Below are 23,500 nucleotides of genomic sequence, written 5' to 3'. Positions count from 1 at the left end.
CCGTTAATGACATTTTAAAAAAATATCCAGTCATTTTCCCTCAAGTGGTGAGGAAAACACCCATTAAGGATGCAGTTAACATGTTTACTGATGGATCAAAAACCGGATGTGGAGTATATATGGTAGAGGGGAAAGATTCTGTGGTCAGACAGTATTATCCCTGTACTCCGCAGATGGTAGAATTACAAATAGTTATTGAGGTCATTAAGGATTTTGATTTTCCTTTTAATCTAATTTCAGATTCACAATATGTAGTTAATATAGTTTTATCCCTAGAAGTGGCTGGCCAAATAAAAGCTCATAGTACCGTCCAAGCCTTGGCCTTACAATTACAGAAGTTGCTGTGGGAAAGTTGCCAACCATTATATATTGGACATGTCCGTGCCCATAGTGGGCTTCCAGCACCTTTAAGTAGGGGAAATGATATTGTGGATAATTGTACTCGTATGGAGTTCATATTTTTAGCATCCCCTATGGAGTTAGCCTCACAATTTCATTCTAAATTTCATGTTAATGCTAAAACTCTGCAGAGAAAATTTGGGATCTCTAGAGCACAAGCTTGGGATGTAGTCACTATCTGTGGATGTTGCCTAAGAGTTTCAACACCCACCTTCTTATGGAGTGAATCCTAGAGGATTGCTCCCTCTACAGGTGTGGCAGATGGATGTGACACACTTTTCAGAATTTGGAAAATTGAAATACATTCATGTATCCATTGACACATGTTCAGGAATAGTTTATGCATCTCCATGGCAGGGGAAAAGGCCTCCCGTGTTATACAGCATTGTTTGGAGGCCTGGGCAGCTTGGGGTAAGCCCCAACAACTTAAAAAGACAATGGCCCTGCATATACTACCAAAACCCTGGTGTCTTTTTGTCAACAGATGGAAGTACAAGTTAAACACGGCCTGCCATATAATCCTCAAGGCCAAGGAATCATTGAACGAGCACATAGAACCTTAAAAGAATTATTAACAAAACAAAAAGGGGTAATAGGCTATGGCCATACCCCCAAAATAAGACTCTCCTTAGCTCTTTTTACCTTAAACTTTTTGCAATTGGATAAGGAAGGTCGCTCTGCTGCTGAACGACATGCTAATACCAGCCCCAGTAAACTGGGGTATGCTAAATGGAAGGATGTGCTTACAGGACCATGGAATGGTCCGGATCCCGTGTTGGCCTGGGTGAGAGGATCTGTTTGCATGTTTCCACAGAATAGCGCAGAGCCAGTGTGGGTTCCGGAGCGGCTAGTGCGATGCTGTCAAAATGAAGAAGCTGATCTTGCTGGTGATGAGCATGTGTCTGCCCCTGATGGGTGCGGAACCCAGATGGGGGATACTGTCGGTGTTAAAATTGGACTGCAAATTTTGATGGCAAGATGAATGAGCTTCGCTCGGTGATTGTCACTGTGAATTCTACCCAAGTGGATCCTGACTTAGCATCCGGAAAGAATGGGCTGGAATAGGTGCCCCCGCTGTGGCCCTTGTTTTGCCATGTGTGTTGTGTGTATGGTGTATGTGTCAGTTGCGGAATGCCCAGGTCTGCACTGCCGCCGTGGTGGTGCAAGCATTTGCCACAGTAGAAGCAGGGCAGTCACCTCAGATTTGGCTTGTTGCCATGAAGAATGAACAATGAAGCCATCGCTCCGTAGAGTTGTAAGGCTAAGCACTGCACAGAGGTTAGTCTGGAAGCTGTTTGGCAGTCTCTGGGAGGTATGTCTGATTGCATGATGATTGAGTGTCCTATTGTCCTTCCCCCAGGAAAGCACCTGAAAAAAAAAAAAAGGTTCAACATCTTTAATCATCAGGGAAATGCAAATCAATATAACCTTGAGATTCCAACTCACACCAGTCAGAATGGCTAAGATCAAAAATCTAGGTGACAGCAGATGCTGGCAAAGATGTGGAGAAAGAGGAAGACTCCTCCATTGCTAGTGATATTGCAAGGTTGTACAACCACTCTGGAAACCAGTCTGGTGGTTCCTCAGAAAATTGGACATAGTACTACCAGAATATCCAGCAATACCTCTCTCTTGGGCATATACCCAGAAGATGTTCCAACTGGTAATAAGAACACATGTTTCACTATGCTCATAGCAGCCTTATTTATAATAGCCAGAAGCTGGAAAGAACCTAGATGACCCTCACAGAGGAATGAATACAGAAATTATGGTACATTTATACAATGGAGTACTACTCAGCTATTAAAAACAATGAATTTATGAAATACTTGGGCAAATGGATGTATCTGGAGGATATCATCCTGAGTGAGGTAACCCAATCACAAAAGAAATCATTAGATATGCACTCAGTGATAAGTGGCTATCAGCCAAGAAACTTAAAATACCCAAGATACAGTTTTCAAAATACAAGAAAATCAAGAAGAGGGAAGACCAATGTGTGGATACTTCATTCCTCCTTAGAATAGGGAACAAAATACCCATGAAAGTAGTTATAGAGACAAAGTTTGGAGCTAAGACGAAAAGATGGACTATCCAGAGACTACCACACCCCAGATCCATCCCATAATCAGCCACCAAACCCAGACACTATTGCATATGCTAGCAAGATTTTGCTGAAGGGACCCTGATATAGCTGTCTTCTATGAGGCTATGCCAGCACCTTGCAAATAAAGAATTGGATGCTCACAGTCATCTTTTAGATGGAACACAGGGCCCCCAATGAAGAGCTAGAGAAAACACTTAAGGAGCTGAAGGGGTCTGCAACCCTACATTTGTAACAACACTATGAACTAACCAGTACCCCCAGAGCTCGTGTCTCTAGCTGCATATGTAGCAGAAGATGGTAGTCGGTCATCACTGGGAAGAGAGGTCCTTTGGTATTGCAAACTTTATATGCCCCAGTACAGGGCAATGCCAGGGATAGAAGTGGGAGTAGTTGGGTAGGGGAGCAGGGCGGGGTGGGGGGAGGGTATAGGGAACTTTCATGATAGCATTTGAGATGCAAATAAAGAAAATATCTAATAAAAACTAAAATTAAATTTAAAAATAGATTAATGGAATAACCAATCCCTTGAAGGCAAGTGAGTACATCACCTCCAGTGTCTACAATCCTTTAAAACTTTTTTCTTCAATTAGTAATTTAAGGTTAAATCTCTTATTTAGTAGATTGAGCCCAGTACACATCAGAGGAACCAAAGCCACCTTGTCTTCTCTCACTCTTTACCAAGACAAAAGGAATGCCACCCAAGCATTCCTACTCTGAGGCTTTGCATTGAATCAAATGTAAATGTTTCTTTACCCTTTCTGAAGTAAGGACAGATTCCATGTGAGTGATTCTGCTGCCTGTCTATGACTCTAGTTTTTGGACAGTGTTTCCTAAAAATGCCTTAAAACATTCCTTTTCGCCTTGATGTTGTGACAGCATTGCTTATACTGTAGTCCCTTGTAAGGTAGCAGCCATAGCCACACCCTGATTGTATGAGGGTCCAGTTTCCATCTCCAAAATTTCTACCAGCTGCTTTTAGCAGTTCATCTACAAATTCCTGAAATGTTCATCACCTTGTTTGATCTCAGATAAACTCCCACTGAGCTCTCTTTTCCAATCTTGAGAGTTTCATTTTCTTCTACCACTGTACCCAGTAAAGCTTGTGCAAAAGGGGCAGCAGACCAATAGTGTGCTACACCTGTTTTTAAATCTTTTATTACTCTTGCAATCATCTCTAATTGTTTGATTTTTTTTTTCTTAATTACACATATGGGTGAGTTAGAAATCCTGAGACTGTAGTCAAACTGCAAACTGCAGGCAATGGAACACTGGCAGTTTAACTATAATATCCAAATTTCTCTTATAACACCAGAGCACAACCAAAACTTTGGAAAGTAAGACCCAATTTTTAAAAGTGTATCCAATCCATTCTCTTTAAAAATCAATACTAACAGCATTACATCCACGTTACAAAGTTTGGCTCTCTATTCTTATATATGAATGCATGAAAGTGCAACTTTTAATACCTCATTAAAGAGAAATTGTTTTAAATCCTATCCTTTATAAGTCTAGTTTCTAAAATAAGAATTACATAAAATTTATACCAATTTAGAGTATCATTAGGGATTTCTTTTCATGGGTTGGCTCATGTGGTGTGTTGTTCTCTAGAATGTCTCCAACACTGACTTATCAGTTCTAAGCTAACTTTCTGTTACCAATATTACAAATTTTTAATCATACCCAATAACTTAAAAGCCAATACTCTATAACCAAGACATGCAGATCATATTTATACCTTTCAAACCAGGCAGAAACAAAAATGAAGTGACTAAAAATATCTTGTATATTAAGACCAAACAAAAATTCTTATCTTTTCTAGCTGTAATTTCAAGAGAAAAGGAATCTTGTCACTTGCTGAATCCAGTAATCACAGTTGCAGAGATTATTCTAGGAAAAAACAGCAATCAGCTTACTTGGCATTGAACTTGAGAAGTGCTGGCCCCTTTAAAAACAGCATTTCAGCTCCTGACAGAGATTTTCCACCTCTGCTTAACTCCCAGCTACAGTCCAGGATAGTTTATCATTTCCTGCTGACCAAATGGAGACTGACTTCTAAACAAGTTAAACTAAATCAAGGGGTAGATAGCCATCAGATGAAGTTTTAACCATTTTTTTTCTTTTCAACATGAAACACAGAACAATTATTCAAACTATGAAATAAAACCAGACATAAATGGACAGATTGTTGAAACAAGGACGAACAATACACAAACAGGGAAGAGATCTTGAACCTGAACTAAGGATATCTCCAGTAGGAGACAGAGAAGAAGCAGGATGTCTCCTGATTTCCTCCTGTCTCAAAGAGAACTCTGACCATTTTCCTTCTTTTTGCTAATGCTTTCTGGCCAGGTGACAACTGCTTTTTCTGAAACCTATTCTGTCTCTCTCTCTCTATCTTTCTCATGCCATTTGTTTATTTCCCATTCTTACTTCTGGGACCCATGCACAGCATAAATCTTCTTGAGCTAAGAATTTTTCTAACACCTGTTTTTTAAACCCTGCTCCTCTCACCTAATGCAGCTCTTGGCTGCAGTGAAATGCCTATATAAAATTTCCCCATCCCAATTGTGCTGTCACCCCCTAGGGTAATTCTATATTGGGTCAACACTTACTCAACCTAGCCTGTATCCTCTCTTAATTCACCTCCTGCAACAACAGCCTCCAATAAATAAATAAATAAACTTTACAACCAGTGCTAGCATTAATGCTGTTTGCTGCTTACCACCATGCAGGATACTGTTACTTTTCTTCTGTTTTCTGTGGAGCTCCACTCAAGAGAGCATTTCTCAGTGGGACCCCCTGATTTTAGTGCCCTCATTCAGCTGCAATTTGTAGCTGTCCAGCAGCCATGGATCAACTGGGTTACCTGAAAGGGGGGCTGGACATTTAAAAGGTTGGGTGTGAGAAAAACAGGGAGTCAAGACAATGTTTCTGATCAAGGCTCAAAGTTTAATTTTCAGCACTGTGTTCATATAGGGAAAGCCTACAGACCCTATTCTTTGTTTCATATGGATTGAGCTGCAAAGCATGCTCAGTGGGCAGTCAACTCCTCAAAGCTCCTGTAGGAAATTGTAAATGTGGCAAAGCCAGATGATTCCAGCTAGGTTATAAAACCATCCTGGGTTTTTTTTTTTTAGCCTACTCAAGGCTGGGGGAAGGGCACATTTTTCAATGCCTCTGGGAACACAAATGTCTCATCCTTGTTGCCCTGCCCAGCCATTGGCTACTGACAACTTTATTTACCAACCATACCCAACTTGGAGCAGGGTTCCTCAGCATCATCCATAAAGACGTGTGGATACCATGTAATTTTGAACACCAAATTAAAATTAGACCAAATCTATAAAATTCTCCCCTTTTGTCCATTAGAAAGCCTGTTCTCTTAGATATACATTAAAGATAATAATATAAACAATGCGGTATGACATACAATAATAATGACCAGTCCATCAGTTTTACCAATTTAGGTCCATTGTGTGAGGAGCCGCCCTCACAGTCGCCGATACAAGATGGCGCTGACATCCGTTGCTCATAGTAAAATGTGCGCAGGTGTCAGGGTATCGTTCCATTACCTCAGCCCTGCCTTTCTCGTGGCGTTAACTGACTGATAGTGGGCAGCCAATCCCAGTGGTGCACGTCTCCAACCGTTTTTTCGCAGCCTATAAAAGGGAAGGGTTTTCTGCTCTCTGGGTCTCCTCTCCTGAAGCTGATCATCTATCTCTCGAGATGTATTAAAGCTGTACTGCAGAAGGATCCGAGTGGCCTGCGTGAGTTTTGCTGGCGAGATGGTAGCGTGGGTCACCATTGCACTACCATCTTCCTAACATAAAGAGTTTGCAATTCTAAACCATTATTATGTTTTGATTTTACCTTGCATTACTATTTTTAAAACATCCTTTCATCTATACCATCTTCCTTAATGCTAAACAACTTAAGTTTGATTATGAGACTATAACTAGTCTTCCACCTGGTCAGAGATCCAAGAATGAATTAAATATTAACTGAATATGTAGGAAGCACAATAACATAGCTTCCAAAACGTAACCAATTTGCAGAGGCATCTGAATACCTGGACAGTCTCCTATTCGTCAAAACATCTTCTGGCCAAGAGCCATCTGGCAGACCTTGAGTGAAACAGGGATTATGCAGAACACATCCTTGGCAGAGGTAAACTGTTGACTATCCTGCGTTGTGTGTCCTTTGCTGGGCAGTATTTTTTGTCTGTAAATGAATTAGGGCAATTATTGCCTAGTGGCTACCTTGCCACAATTGGAACAACTCTATATGGAGGTTATAATACTCAATAACTTTATTGTACCATGAAGGGTGTACTATCAGGAGCAAGTATATCTCCTAGTCAAAAATTCTATAAATATTGACTTCATTTTAAGTGTCATATTCTGTAAATTTCCAATGCTTTTGAAGACAATATATATAAAGTATATCTGAACCCTTAAACCTTGAATACTCTTAGAAATAACTAATTAAATAATATTGAAAAGACTTTATTATAATTAAATCAGAATCTAATATAACCATGAGTTCACTATCTGGAACTTAACCAGCATTATTTATTCATCCTAAAGAGTTTGCAATAGCAAACAATAGAAAATAGGGCCAAAGCCTTGTATTCTTAAATGAGCTGCATAGGCACAATGCCGATCTTAGAGTAACAAAATTAATTTTAAATTTTGTATCAATGTACAAAGGTTTATACCAATGAAAACCTTAAACCTATATCAATGTATAAATTTTGTACCAGTGTAAGAAATTATAACTTCATTTTTGCATCAATAATAAAGATTTCTACCAATATAAAATTATGGCTATGAAATGCTTTGTTTAAGAATAAAATTCATATATCTAATAAAAAAGAAACAGAAAAAATAAAATATGTTACACACAGAAAAAATAATAAAATTAATAATTTATCCCATATATCTAATTTATTTTTATCTTTGATTTAAATTTTATTGCATTATGATGATGAAAGATACATAATTTCAATTTATCTGAATTTATTAAGGTTTAAAAACTTATTTATAGAAAATAGACATGCATCACATTCTCCTTTCCCTATTATAACCCAACTGTGCAATAACTTTCATTTTTATCATATTCTTTAAAATGTATAAAATATTAGAAAAACAAAAATGAGTATTTTAAAACTTATTTGACATATAACAACATGCAATGGAACAGTCTTATGTAGATGTTTGTCTACAGTAATACTGAAAATACATACGGTTTTCTCAGTATAAATTTTAAATAACTCCAAATATATTATCTGTATGATATTTTAAAATAATATATCACTATTAGATTTTTCAATGAACATAAATATATAAAGTCATTTTGTTTGTTTTGTTTTTAGTAGAGCTTAAAAGCTTGGCTCTTACTGTGGTAATAAACACAAAATAAGAACAGTTTTTGGACATTGGAATTCATGGTAATAGTACTTTAATGTCCCTCATATCACCTAAGGATTTTATCTCCATAGTAGATAAGGTGAGAGTTGACAGATTTGCTCTGCCAAGGAATGAACTGTAGGCACCGTTTTTTGGATATAGGTGTTCTGCTAGAGTCAAAGCTATTTGACTTGAGTGGTTGTCATCATTCTCAGCCTGCAGGGATCAGGTTAAATTCATTTAGGAAATGGTCTGTGTATTAAGATGGTTTATCCATGAAGTCATTCATCAACTGTTTCAATGAACAATGGTTCTGCTTGGAAGGTGGCACAGACATTAGGTGAGAGTAAGATTCTGATTTGTTGGCTGGGATGATTTTGAAAAGTATTCATCTCAGAATAAGAGTAAATTATAAAGTCATTTTCTTCAAAATTGATACTATAATTATTATCCCCTTCAACCCCCTTCATTTTACCTGAGAAAGAAAAGATAATGAAGAGGAAAGGAATGCTAGAAGTCCCCACGTTAAGCTCTCTATTTAGTATCCTCCCTGTTCAAAATTATGACCATTTCCAAATTATCTCTTAAAATGACAACCCAACTACAATTTATAAAATAGCCTTAACCAGACACTCAACCCCAAGAAAAAGGAATGATGATTCTCCATGGCTTCTTCTATCAATGGGGCAATGAAAACATATATATATATATATATATGAATGAGTTGGGAAGGGTAGGAAAATGGGAAAAATCAGTTAGACTTAAGAAAACTATGTTTAGCTTCACTCTCTGTAGGCTTAGAAGGCTCAGTACTTGAACGAAGTTTTGACTGGATTGTCTAAAAGGTTGCATAAACTAAGTTGATCAGGAATCACCAGCTATTCCTGAAGCTGTTCTGGGAGCAAGTCTCTTGAAATAGCTTCAGGAGGCAGGGAGTAAGAACATCAGGTCATTTCAGCAGTCCCAAGGATGATTCTTATCAGAACTGCATATTCATATTCTGCAATATATGAATTGTACAACAAAATATGAGTACTAATAAGATATTCATACAGAGTATACAAGGTATACAGATCAGTTAAGGATGAATTTTTGCTCCTTGTTTGAGCAAGTGAAAGACAATTAAACTTATTATGAGTTAATTTGATCAATAACTAATTGTAACAAATTTCCATGCCATGGGAAGGATGTCATGATGAATCTTAATGGTAACCAACACAATTTATTGTTTAATTTTAGCTGACATTTTGTCTGGAGACATTTTTATTTCTTTTTTTTATTACATATTTTCCTCAATTACATTTCCAATGCTATCCCCAAAGTCCCCCATACCATCCCCCCCCCACTTCCCTACCCACACATTCCCATTTTTTTTTTTTTTTTGGCCCTGGCGTTCCCCTGTACTGGGGCATATAAAGTTTGCAAGTCCAATGGGCCTCTCTTTCCAGTGATGGCCGACTATCATATGCATATATGCAGCTAGAGTCAAGAGCTCTGGGGTACTGGTTAGTTCATAATGTTGTTCCACCTATAGGGTTGCAGATCCCTTTAGCTCCTTGGGTACTGTCAATAGCTCCTCCATTGGGAGCCCTGTGATCCATCCAATAGCTGACTGTGAGCATCCACTTCTGTGTTTGCTAGGCCCCTGCATAGTCTTACAAGAGACAGCTATATCTGGGTCATTTCAGCAAACACTTGCTAGTGTATGCAATGGTGTCAGCGTTTGGAAGGTGATTATAGGGTGGATCCCTGGATATGGCAGTCTCTAGATGGTCCACCCTTTCATCACAGCTCCAAACTTTGTCTCTGTAACACCTTCCATGGGTGTTTTGTTCCCAATTCTAAGGAGGGGCATGGTGTCCACACTTCAGTCTTCATTCTTCTTGAGTTTCATATGTTTAGCAAATTGTGTCTTATATCTTGGGTTTCCTAAGTTTCTGGGCTAATATCCACTTATCAGTGAGTACATATTGTGAGAGTTCCTTTGTGATTGGGTTACCTCACTCAGGATGATGCCCTCCAGGTCCATCCATTTGCCTAGGAATTTCATAAATTCATTCTTTTTAATAGCTGAGTAGTATGCCATTGTGTAAATGTACCACATTTTCTGTATCCATTCCTCTGTTGAGGGGCATCTGGGTTTTTTCCAGCTTCTGGCTATTATAAATAAGACTGCTATGAACATGGTGGAGCATGTGTCCTTCTTACCGGTTGGGACATCTTCTGGATACATGCCCAGGAGAGGTATTGCTGGTACTATGTCCAATTTTCTGAGGAACCGCCAGACTGATTTCCAGAGTGGTTGTACAAGCCTGCAATCCCACCAACAATGGAGGAGTGTTCCTCTTTCTCCACATCCATGCCAGCATGTGCTGTCACCTGAATTTTTGATCTTAGCCATTCTGACTGGTGTGAGGTGGAATCTCAGGGTTGTTTTGATTTGCATTTCCCTGATGATTAAGGATGTTGAACATTTTTTTCAGGTGTTTCTCTGCCATTCGGTATTCCTCAGGTGAGAATTCTTTGTACAGTTCTGAGCCCCATTTTTTAATGGGGTTATTTGATTTTCTGGAGTCCACCTTCTTGAGGTCTTTACATATATTGGATATTAGTCCTCTATGTGATTTAGGATAGGAAAAGATCCTATCCCAATCTGTTGGTGGTCTTTTTGTCTTATTGACGGTGTCTTTTGCCTTGCAGAAGCTTTGTAGTTTCATGAGGTCCCATTTGTCAATTCTCGATCTTACACACAAGCCATTGCTGTTCTATTCAGGAATTTTTTCCCTGTGCCCATATCTTCAAGGCTTTTCCCCACTTTCTCCTCTATAAGTTTCAGTGTCTCTGGTTTTATGTGAAGTTCCTTGATCCACTTAGATTTGACCTTAGTACAAGGAGATAGGAATGGATCGATTCGCATTCTTCTACATGATAACAATCAGTTGTGCCAGCACCATTTGTTGAAAATGCTGTCTTTCTTCCACTGGATGGTTTTGGCTCCCTTGTCGAATATCAAGTGACCATAGGTGTGTGGGTTCATTTCTGGGTCTTCAATTCTATTCCATTGGTCTACTTGCCTGTCAGTATACCAGTACCATGCAGTTTTTATCACAATTGCTCTGTAGTAAAGCTTTAGGTCAGGCATGGTGATTCCACCAGAGGTTCTTTTATCCTTGAGAAGAGTTTTTGCTATCCTAGATTTTTGTTATTCCAGAAGAATCTGCCGATTGCCCTTTCTAATTCGTTGAAGAATTGAGTTGGAATTTTGATGGGGATTGCATTGAATCTGTAGATTGCTTTTGGCAAATAGCCATTTTTACAATGCTGATCCTGCCAATCCATGAGCATGGGAGATCTTTCCATCTTCTGAGATCTTCTTTAATTTCTTTCTTCAGAGACTTGAAGTTTTTTATCATACAGATCTATCACTTCCTTAGTTAGAGTCATGCCAAGATATTTTATATTATTTGTGACTATTGAGAAGGGTGTTGTTTCACTATTCTCTTTCTCAGCCTGTTTATTCTTTGTGTAGAGTATGGCCTTTGACTTGTTTGAGTTAATTTTATATCCAGGTACGTCTCTGAAGCTGTTTATCAGGTTTAGGAGTTCTCTGGTGGAATTTTTAGGGTCACTTATATGTACTATCATATCATCTGCAAAAAGTGATATTTTGACTTCATCTTTTCCAATTTGCATCCCCTTGATCTCCTTTTGTTGTCTAATTGCTCTGGCTAGGACTTCAAGTATAATGTTGAATAGGTATGGGGAGAGACAGCCTTGTCTAGTCCCTGATTTTAGTGGGATTGCTTCAAGCTTCTCACCATTTACTTTGATGTTCCCTACTGGTTTGCTATAGATTGCTTTTTCATGGTTAGGTATGGGCCTTGAATTCCTGATTTTTCCAAGACTTTTATCATGAATGGGTGTTGGATCTTCTCGAATGATTTTTCTGCACCTAACAAGATGATCATGTGGTTTTTGTCTTTGAGTTTGTTTATATAATGGATTACGTTGATGGATTTCCATATATTAAACCATCCCTGCATCCCTGGAATAAAACCTACTTGGGCAGGATGGATGATTGCTTTACTATGTTCTTGGATTCGATTAGCGAGAATTTTATTGAGTATATTTGCATCAATATTCATAAGGGAAATTGGTCTGAAGTACTTTATCTTTGTTGGATCTTTCTGTGATTTATTTATCAGAGTAATTGTGGATTCATAGAATGAGTTGGGTAGAGTTTTTTCTACTTCTATTTTGTGGAATAGTTTGTGCAGAACTGGAATTAGATCTTCTTTGAAGGTCTGGTAGAACTCTGCCCTAAACCCATCTGGTCCTGGACTTTTTTTGGCTGGGAGACTATTAATGACTGCTTCTATTTCTTTAGGGAATATGGGAATGTTTAGATCATTAACTTGATCCTGATTTAACTTTGGTACCTGGTATCTGTCTAGAAATTTGTCCATTTCGTCCAGGTTTTCCAGTTTTGTTCAGTATAGCCTTTTGTAGAAGGATCTGATGGTGTTTTGGATTTCTTCAGGATCTGTTGTTATGTCTCTCTTTTAATTTCTGATTTTGTTAATTAGGATGTTGTCCCTGTGCCCTCTAGTGAGTCTAGCTATGGGTTTATCTATCTTGTTGATTTTCTCAAAGAACCAACTCCTCATTTGGTTAATTCTTTGAACAGTTCTTCTTGTTTCCACTTGGTTGATTTCACCCCTGAGTTTGATTATTTCCTGCCGTCTACTCCTCTTGGGTGAAATTGCTTTCTTTTTTTCTAGAGCTTTTAGATGTGTTGTCAAGCTGCTAGTATGTGCTCTCTCCTGTTTCTTCTTGGAGGCACTCAGCGCTATGAGTTTCCCTCTTAGAAATGCTTTCATTGTGTCCCATAGGTTTGGGTAAGTTGTGGCTTCATTTTCATTAAACTCTAAAAAGTCTTTAATTTCTTTCTTTATTCCTTCCTTGACCAAGGTATCATTGAGAAGAGTGTTGTTCAGTTTCAACGTGAATGCTGGCTTTCCATTATTTATGTTGTTATTGAAGATCAGTCTTAGGCCATGGTGGTCTGATAGGATACATGGGACAATTTCAATATTTTTGTATCTGTTGAGGCCTGTTTTGTGACCAATTATATGGTCAATTTTGGAGAAGGTCCCGTGAGGTCCTGAGAAGAAGGTATATCCTTTTGTTTTAGGATAAAATGTTCTGTAGATATCTGTCAGGTCCATTTGTTTCATAACTTCTGTTAGTTTCACTGTGTCCCTGTTTAGTTTCTGTTTCCACGATCTGTCCATTGATGAAAGTGGTTTGTTGAAGTCTCCCACTATTATTGTGTGAGGTGCAATGTGTGCTTTGATCTTTACTAAAGTGTCTTTAATGAATGTGGCTGCCCTTGCATTTGGAGCGTAGATATTCAGAATTGAGATTTCCTCTTGGAGGATTTTACCTTTGATGAGTATGAAGTGTCCCTCCTTGTCTTTTTTGATAACTTTGGGTTGGAAGTCGATTTTATGCGATATTAGAATGACTACTCCAGCTTGCTTCTTCAGACCATTTGCTTGGAAAATTGTTTTCCAGCCTTTCACTCTGAGGTAGTGTCTGTCTTTTTCCCTGAGATGGGTTTCCTGTAAGCAGCAGAATGTTGGGTCCTGTTTGTGTAGCCAGTCTGTTAGTCTATGTTTTTTTATTAGGGAATTGAGTCCATTGATAATAAGAGATATTAAGGAAAAGTAATTGTTGCTTCCTTTTATTTTTGTTGTTAGAGTTGGCATTCTGTTCTTGTGGCTGTCTTCTTTTTGGTTTGTTGAGGGATTACTTTCTTGCTTTTTCTAGGGCATGATTTCCGTCCGTGTATTGCTTCTTTTCTGTTATTATCCTTTGAAGGGCTGGATTCGTGGAAAGATAATGTGTGAATTTGATTTTGTCGTGGAATACTTTGGTTTCTCCATCTATGGTAATTGAGAGTTTGGCTGGGTATAGTAGCCTTGGCTGGAATTTGAGTTCTCTTAGTGTCTGTATAACATCTGTCCAGGCTCTTCTGGCTTTCATAGTTTCTGATGAAAAATCTGGTGTAATTCTGATTGGCTTGCCTTTATAAGTTACTTGAGCTTTCTCCCTTACTGTTTTTAATATTCTATCTTCATTTAGTGCATTTGTTCTTCTGATTATTATGTGTCGGGAGGAATTTCTTTTCTAGTCCAGTCTATTTGGAGTTCTGTATGCTTCTTGTATGTTCATGGGCATCTCTTTCTTTAGATTTGGGAAGTTTTCTTCTATAATTTTGTTGAAGATATTTGCTGGTTCTTTGAGTTGAAAATCTTCATTCTCATCCACTCCTATTATCTGTAGGTTTGGACTTCTCATTGTGTCGTGGATTTCCTGGATATTTTGAGTTAGGATCTTTTTGCATTTTCCATTTTCTTTGATTGTTGTGCCGATGTTCTCTATGGAATCTTCTGCACTTGATATTCTCTCTTCCATCTCTTGTATTCTGTTGCTGATGATTGAATCTATAGTTCCAGATTTCTTTCCTAGGGTTTCTATCTCCAGTGTTGCCTCACTTTGAGTTTTCTTTATTGTGTCTACTTCCCTTTTTAGGTCTAGTATGGTTTTGTTCATTTCCATCACCTGTTTGGACATGTTTTCCTCTTTTTCTGTAAGGACTTCTACCTGTTTGATTTTGTTTTTCTGTTTTTCTTTAAGGACTTGTAACTCTTTAGCAGTGTTCTCCTGTGTCTTAGTTAGGGTTTCTATTCCTGCACAAACATCATGACCAAGAAGCAAGTTGGGGAGGAAAGGGTTTATTCGGCTTACACTTCCATACTGCTGTTCATCACCAAGGAAGTCAGGACTGGATCTCAAGCAGGTCAGAAAGCAGGAGCCGATACAGAGGCCATGGAGGGATGTTCTTTACTGGCTTGCCTCCCCTGGCTTGCTCAGCCTGCTCTCTTATAGAATCCAAGACTACCAGCCCAGAGATGGTCCCACCCACAAGGGGCCTTTCCCCCTTGATCACTAATTGAGAAAATGCCTTAGAGTTGGATCTCATGGAGGCATTTCCTCAACTGAAGCTCCTTTCTCTGTGATAACCTCAGCTGTGTCAAGTTGACACAAAACTAGCCAGTACATCCTGTATTTCTTTAAGTGAGTTATTAAAGTCCTTCTTGATGTCCTCTACCATCATCATGAGATATGCTTTTAAATCTGGGTCTAGGTTTTCGGGTGTGTTGGGGTTCCCAAGGACTGGGTGAAGTGGGAATGCTAGGTTCTGATGATGGTTAGTGGTCTTGGTTCCTGTTAGTAATATTCCTACCTTTACCTTTCGCCATCTGGTAATCTCTGGAGTTAGTTGTTATAGTTGCCTCTGTTTAGAGATTGTTCTTCTGGTGATTCTGTTACAGTCTATCAGCAGACCTGGGAGACAGACACTCTCCTCTGAGTTTCAGTGCTCAGAGCACTCTCTGCTGGCAAGCTCTCCTCTTACAGTGAAGGTGCATAGATATCTTGTGTTTTGACCTCCTCCTGGCCGAAGAAGAAGGCCCAAAACAGGACCTTTCCCAGAAACTGTGTTGCTTTGGCAGGTCCCAGAAGCTGTCAGCTTCTGTGGTGCATACTGTCACCTTTGCAGACTAAGTTCCTAAGTTCCGCAGAGTACCGGAACCAAGATGGGGCCCGCTGCTCCTGAGGCTGAGGGCTTCCGAGCTAGGTGGACACCTGTCCTCTGGTCGGAAGGGTGGCCGGCTGTCTGCAGCCCGAAAAGGGTGCTGCCTCAGCAGCTCTGTGCCTCAGCCTGTCCCAGAAGCTGTCCGGTTCTGTGGTGCACCCTCTCACCTGTTCAGACTAATTTCCTAAATTTGGCGGAGTCCTGCTTGAATTCCAGTTTCAACAGCAATGTAGAAAGTGTAAGCTGAATAAACCCTTTCCTTCTCAACTTGCTTCGAAGTTATGATGTTTGTGCAGGAATAGAAAACCTGAAGAAGACACAGAGGATGTCCTAGTCAGTCATCCGTGGGAGCAGAGGCCCTAGGTCTTGGGAAGGTTTTATGCCCCAGTATAGGGGAATGCCAGGTTCTTTAATGGGAGTGGTTGGATTGGGGGCAGGAGGGAAGGGGGACTGGTGGGATAAGGGATTTTTAGAGGGAAACCTGGAAATGTGGATAACTTTTGAAATGTAAATAAAGAAAATAATAAAAATATTTTAAAAATGTAAATATTCAAAAAATTTTTTATTCTAAAACTCTTGAAATCTAGGATTTTTCATAACTCTTGAAATCTTCAAAGGGATCTTTTGTATACATATAACACATGTATTATATTATAAATAAAAAATGAGATGATTTGTTTGTTTTAAAATAAAAACAGAAAATATTGCCATAAAAAAAAAGAAATGAAGAAGGATGAATTCACATTAATGTGAACTTTTGCCAAAGAACTGCTGTGGGTGCATGAGAAGGAGCAAGAACACAAACACCCAACAATTGATCATAGTGTATATAATGTATATGTTTTTGACTAATAACTTCATCTACTTTCTGGAAAGCTATTCATCCCACATCACTTAATTGTCGAGGAAAATTAGAATTTGCATCCCTCTTAAGAATATCAAACAGAGGCTTAAGTTCTCCTGAGGTAAGCTTAAGATAATCTCTTAGCTAATTAACATTCCCTAACAGCTTTTGAAAAGCATTTAAAGTAAGTAAATTATCTTTTCTTATATGAATATTCTGTACCAACATTTTTAAGGATATAACTGATGTCCCAAATATTGAGAGGGATATGGTTTTTTAATCTTTTCTGGAGCAGCTTTAAATCACCAAGCTTTCAAAGTTTGTTGTATAAGAGCAAAGGCTTGTAGTACAATGCCTTCAGAGAAATCAGCTAATATAATACCATCCATATAATGAATAATATACACTGAAAGATTCAAAGTCTTCTTGTATTGAAGCAGCAACAAATTTTTGACATAGTACAGGGCTATTGGCCATTCTTTGAGGCAAAACTTTCTAATGATATCACTTCATTCGTTCTTTAAAATTACAAACAATCTCACTAAATGTGAACCTCCCACACTCAACAGGATGCAAAGGATTAGTATAAAAACAATCCTCCAAATCCACAATAATTCTATATGCATTTCCTTAATGGCAGATGGAGTAGGCAAGTTAGGCTATAATGCCTTCATAACTAACATAGCCTCATCAACCTTTCACACAGCCTGATCTGTCCTCCTAATTCCAAATATGTAAGTTAGAATCCTGAGCCTGGGATCAAACTAGAAACTGCAGCCAATAGAACACTGGTGCTTAAACCACAATCTTCAAGGTTCCCTGGAAACATCAGAGTAAAACCACAACTTTGGAAAGCAAACTCAACTTCCAACAAACATTCCATTCTCTCCAAAATCAGTAGCAAAGGCATCACCCCCGCTACAAATTTTGGCTGCCAGTTCATACAGACAAACACATAATGGTGCAGTCTCAAATACCTCAGCACAGAGACATGGCCTTAAATCCTATATTTTATAAGTCTAGATTCTAAGATAAGAATTACATACAATGTTGCTCAATTTATAGGGATCTTTAAAGTCCTGTTTGCCTGGTCTATAAAGCTCATTCCACGTGTTGTTTTTCTTTCTTTCTTTCTTTCTTTCTTTCTTTCTTTCTTTCTTTCTTTCTTTCTTTCTTTCTTTCTTCTTCTTCTTCATTTTTTCATAAGATTAATTTTCTTATGTGATTCATAAGAGTACACTGTAACTGTCTGCAGATACACCAGTAGAGGGCATCAGATCCCATTACAGATGTTTGTGAGTCACCATGTGCTTGCTGGAAATAGAACTCAGGATCTATGAAAGAGCAGTCAGTGCTCTTAACCACTGAGCCATCTGTCCAGTTCCATGTTGTTGTTCTGAATGACTCCAAACCTGAGTTACCAGTTTTAAGCCAAATTTCTCTAACCAACATTACAAAATTTTAATTATCCCCAATAATTTATAAGCCAATAATATATAGCAAAGACATGCAGAACATAATTTAAAATCAGTCAGATGTTGCAGGATTTTCCCTGTCCAAACACGTTAGGGCAGTAGCAGTCCTGTGATTAGACAGGAAAAAGGAGGCAGAGCTAGGAACTAGGGAGAGAGATAGAGAGGTAACAGGAGGAGGGAGAGAAGCCAACATGGAGACAGATGAACACGAAGAAGATCCTGATTTTTTAAAACTACCTTAACATGTTTTGTTTTTTGTTTTCTGTTTCTGCTTGTTTTGTTTGTTTGTTTGTTTTGTTTGTTTGTTTGCTTGCTTGTTTTGTTTTTTGAGACAGGGTTTCTCTTCCCTGGCTGTCCTGGAACTCACTTTGTACACCAGGTTGGCCTCGAACTCAGAAATCCATCTGCCTCTGCCTCCTGGGTACTGGGATTAAAGGTGTGTGCCACCACACCTGGCAATAGAGAGGTCCCACCGAGCATGGTTTTAAAAAGCCACGAGTAGTTAAGATTTTCACAAGGTTAGAAAAATTGGGTTAAAGTCTTCTCTTTATCACTTGGCTCAGAAATTATTGTTTTGACATGTAGTAAATTGTAATTTCATTGTTATATAAATCTCATTGGATAACTAAGCTTTGAGAGTCATGTTTCTATTGGATAATTAGGTGTTGAGATGGCTTATCATGGGGTGTGTGAACAGCTGAGTAGAAACTAGATAAATTCGCTAGATGGGAGAGAGTAGCTCAGAGGTGAGAATACATGGGGCATGACCCTGTGGGAACATAGTGTTGAGGCCTGCCAGCACCAGTACTAGCGTGGGAATGTGGACCCACGGGGCAGTAGAGATGGCAGGTTGGCATATTAAATATTTCCTACAACAGTCAGAAATAAACCCGAAGTAGCTGAATGTATTTACTTATTTAGACAAAATAAAATTTTCTTACTTTTTTCCTAGCTCTAATTTCAAGAGAGGAACACCTTGTCACCTTATGAACCCAACAATGATAGTCACAGAATTTTGTGAAGGAAATAGATATCAGCTTCCTTACCATAGAAGCTGAGAACCTGCTGGCCGGTTTACACTTTAAGAGGGCTTGTCTAGACAATCAGCTCCTAACAGAGCTTCTCCAGCTGTGCTAGACTCCTAGCTTCAGGTTTAGGGGTCCAAAGACCAACTGAGAGTATTTTTTTCAGTGAGTTAAAAACAAATCAAGGGGTAAACAACCAGCAGTTAAGTCTTAACGATTTTTTTTCTTTTGAACACGAAACACAGTGCAACAAACAATGGAACAAAAACACAGACATAAACTGACAGACATGGACAGATTGGCATGCCAAGGACAAACAACAGACAGAGAGGAGAGAACTAGAGTGTCAAAGGGACTTAGATATCCTACCTAAAAGAACCAGAACCAGAAATAAGCATTCCTCCACTAGGATCCAGAGAGGAACACCATATCTCCTAACCTCTGTTTGTCCTTAGAGGAGCTCTGAAACAGTTTACATTCATTGTCAAACCATCCCTGGACAATTAGGAAGGACTGCTTTTCTGAAACCTATACTTTCTCATGTCTAGGGTGTAAACTATCTCTACTCAGGGTCCAAAGACTAAGAGCATCTATGAGAATTACCTCTGCACTTCCAATCCCCAAGGTGTCCTTCACTTTATTCCACTTAATAGAGGTCCAACGTTAAGATGAGATCTGACAAAGTCAGCTCAGTCAGTCAAAAGGTTCTCCAGGGCAGGAGCAAGGATTAAAAAGAAAAAAGAAAATTAGACAACATTGTAGCATGACCCCAGCAGGTTCTGAGACTGAAGCAGGTTTGTTTTTTCCCAAGTCTGCTTGTATACCATTTTAATTACAGGCAAGTAATAAAGTCAGTTCTAGGTTAAGGAACAAACAAGGCAATACACACAAATAGTTAAGGAACAAGCAAGGAAGTAAACAAAGTCCCATGATCACTGCTTATAGGGGCTTAACTGGATGACCAAGATATCTGAGCCTACTTCCCTATCCTAGCCTAAAGTCAAATACTTGCATGAAGCCTACTTCTTTGTCCTGGCTCAATTTCAAATTCCTACCAAGTTACCAGAAGTGGGTCTAAAATCTCTCTACATATTTCTTCGTTTGGTTTATGCACTGTTAAAACATGGCATGCATATGCTCTAGGCTTATACAAACCCTTCTCTACCTTGTCTGGGGAATTCAAACCTCATTCATACCTCTACTTGCAGAATTCCATAAGACCATGATTAATATTGCAAGTTTAACTTCCTTCTGATAAGAACCCATTCATCTAGCATCTAAGATTCCTGAAATTATTTCCCATGCTATAGGGTATTTTGGTACCCCCAGCCTTCTACCAATGATCTTTGCCAATCCTGGATATTTCTGCCCCCTCTCTCCTAAACCTATGTAAACCTTAAATCATCCCAAGTAATGTTCATCTATCTCCTTGCACCTGGTCCTGGTATTTTTCCATTTCCAAAACACCTCATTCTATCACATCTGCTCCTTTTGCCACCATGTACATTATCTTCCTAAATCCCCAAGGCAGATAGAGTCAAATCATGCATTATGTATTATTGTGTATTGTGATGTATTATATCAATTTTATCATAGCAGGTTTTGAGTTGCCATGTGGTACATGGGAATCAACCTGAGTCCTCTGAATGACCAGCCATTTCTCTTAACCATTAACACATCTTTTTAACTCCAAAAAGTGAGCTTTTTAAGAATAATTTTTGAAGTGGAGCTCTGCTGTAACTCAGGGTGCCCTCAAACCTGCTATGTAGCTAAGGATGATGAAGAACTTCTGATATTCCAATCTGTACCTCCACGTGGTGTTTACTCAGATGTATGCCACCGTCACATTTTTGTGGAATTCTGAACATCAAACCCAGGTCCTTGTGCATGTTTGGCAAGCACTCTGTACACATAGCTACATTTAGAGCCCAAGAGTTAAATTACACATATATATGTTAAATACATTTGTATAATATTAGATATTTTAGATATTATATTATAATATATTAATTACAAATAATAAGAGTTAAATTATATATATGTGTGTGTACATATATATTAGACATATATATATATATATGTGTGTGTGTGTGTGTGTGTGTGTGTGTGTGTGTGTGTGTGTATAGGTGCGTGTATATATGTATATATATATATATATATATATATAATGTTAGGATTTATCTGCTCCAAAACATAAATTAGTGTGAATGTTCATAGGCATTTTGGAATTTTCCTTTCTCTGATGGTCATCCAATAATTCAGGGGGTTTTAGAAAAACTCTTCTGAATATCAACAATATGCAGGTGGCATTTGTCGTTTTCTTCAGCTTCCTGAAGATGCTGACCAACTTGTATAGCTCAGTATCATGGCTGCTTTTTCAAAGCTGTCAGAGGATGTATAGGGCTAAAGCTTACCCAGGAACAGAAGCAGAGCTCCAGCAATGGATTCTCTCTGGCACAGGATGTTTTCTATGGAAAAAGATCTGACCCTTCTAAGAAAACTTCCAAAACATTCAAGAAAAATAATGATCTTGTAGGATGTGGCTGAAAGGTAGGAATGTAGTTAGGCTTATAAGAACCTACAGTGAAACTGCTGTGGCTTCAAAATTTCATGTTTCTTGAAACTTTCCACACAAAATCACTTCTAATGGGGCAGTATTAGGAGATAGGGCTATTGGTGTGTGATCAGAATTCACTGTACCTTTTGTTAGCTACTTTGTGGGTTCTTGTTTCTTCCACCCTTCCCCATCCTCTTTCTTCCATCATTTCAAACTCCTAACACTGGATGAGAGACTGTTTTTGTTCTTTTATTTGTTTCTTTGTTTGTTTGTTTTGAAAACAACATGGAGGGAAAAGGAAATAAAGTCCCAGAATAAAGTCAGGGGTCAGAAAGGTGGCAATATTATCATTAGACTACTTCTTGATAATTTGAGCAATGAACTCCCTGGGGCAACATTGATATTTCTTGTCAGGATATACAATTTCTTCTTACTATTTCTATTTTGCACCTGACTACTTCAAAGACCATGACCAATAACAATCAAGCACCCCTTTCAGGACCATAGCAACTATACAGCCTCTAAAATGTCCCCATAGGACACATCACAAATCACATAAACTCTGCAGCTGGCAAAATTATGCCTGTACTAGAGAGTGAAACAAATCATAGTCAAAACAGTGGAAAATGTGAGGCTCCCCTCATATCCTACACCTGGGATTAAAACAAATCCATATTCCAGTATATCTGTGGTTTTTTTAAAAGGAACCAAAAGTTCAAAATTCTCACGACATTTACCTGTATCTGTTTTAAGCAATTAATTCTGCAATTTTCACAAAGAATTTGTAAACAGAGATGCTTTCACTGAAATAAGCACCTTTTTGGTTTACTGATCAAGGTTTTCAGGAGACCTCCCCAACTCAATTCAAATCTTAACAAGTTTTCATTGCATCCAAAGTTTTTCATTTCCTGAAGAAAATATAAACAAATCACTGTTCCCAGTGCTAAACTTTTGAGGAATTTCATTCTGTGGTTAACATATTCTTTATGTATATAGGGAGATTTAACTGTGCTACAAACAGGGTAGTTGATATTAGGATAACCTGAATTCTGTTCTGGCCAGGCCCAATATGAGTTCCAGGCTGAAATTCTGTTTACTGTGAGGGGCAGGAAGCCTCACAACAGCCTTTGAAATAGGTACTTTTATTTTATTTTCTACATGGGACACACAGTGACACACAGACACGCACAACACCAAGTGATGCTAATGTACCAAACACTAGGGAACAGGGACAGATTCTGCTATCTAAAGCCTCTGTGGACCTCAACAGACCCTTTGTATTCCTGGTCCTATTCAGTTCCATGTTCCTGGGGAGTTCAGTCTGGGAGGTCATGTATGTGCCTTGTGGACACTGTCCCATGAGGGTGACAGACACTCTAGTGTAGTGACTATGGTCTCTTAGCATTCTCTAATGCATTCTGCAGGGCATTTTGGCAGCACCACAATTGAGCTGTGACACCTCAATGTCACAGAGGTTGTTCTTGCAATATCCTTCAACCAAATCAGACCCAACCTTGAATCCAAATATCCAGATCCCCCTCTGAATTTCAAGGCTTTTATTGTTTGTTTCCTGTTCTTAGTCACCTGGGTGGAAGGGCTATGGCATGTTACATCTATGCAGGTGAGTAGGCAAGTGGCCTCCTTGAGAGCAAAGATGTGGCCATCAACATGCCGTGCTGGCTTCTATTTTTTCCTGCAAACAGAAAGTCAAGTGAGACCTCAGGGAAGAAGGAGACATCATGTCCCACTGACCATGCACTGAGACACCTCCTAGAAAGACCTGCAGCAAATTTGCAATTGATCTTGTATCTGACCAGGACCAGGGAGCCTTGTCACCAACCTGTTGAGACAATCTTTGTAAAAAGCCTCAAATCCAGCCAGATGGGAGGAGCCAACTTGTGAGACACCATAGTTTCAGTGGGACCAAATGGGTAGGAGCTGACTGAGCCCCATGTGAGCATCTGGGGCCACACAAGCAAACTAACTCCTGTCACATGTTGATGATGACCCTCAAATATCTGT

General features: G+C 38.8%; 1 long non-coding RNA gene and 1 pseudogene across 2 annotated transcripts in view; one reads left to right on the top strand and one right to left on the bottom strand.

Moving 5' to 3' along the window:
• Positions 1 to 1,034: 1,034 nt before the first annotated feature.
• Positions 1,035 to 6,017, bottom strand: Gm12763 (predicted gene 12763). The gene is made up of 4 exons (NR_169147.1): positions 5,937 to 6,017; positions 5,229 to 5,384; positions 4,242 to 4,393; positions 1,035 to 1,767 (listed from the first exon to the last, which is right to left on the bottom strand). It is a non-coding gene; the product is annotated as a predicted gene 12763 (long non-coding RNA).
• Positions 6,018 to 6,195: 178 nt separating this feature from the next.
• Scgb2b23-ps (secretoglobin, family 2B, member 23, pseudogene) overlaps positions 6,196 to 23,500 on the top strand; it is a 28,137-nt pseudogene continuing 10,832 nt past the window's right edge. The window contains exon 1 of the transcript NR_045685.1: positions 6,196 to 6,273. The product of NR_045685.1 is annotated as a secretoglobin, family 2B, member 23, pseudogene (transcript). The remainder of the gene's footprint in view (positions 6,274 to 23,500) is intronic.

Source organism: Mus musculus, chromosome 7 (genome assembly GCF_000001635.26).
Source record: "Mus musculus strain C57BL/6J chromosome 7, GRCm38.p6 C57BL/6J".
Classification (NCBI taxonomy): Eukaryota; Metazoa; Chordata; class Mammalia; order Rodentia; family Muridae; genus Mus; species Mus musculus.
Note: the sequence above shows the minus strand (reverse complement) of the source record. Positions and strands in the feature narration are given on the sequence as shown.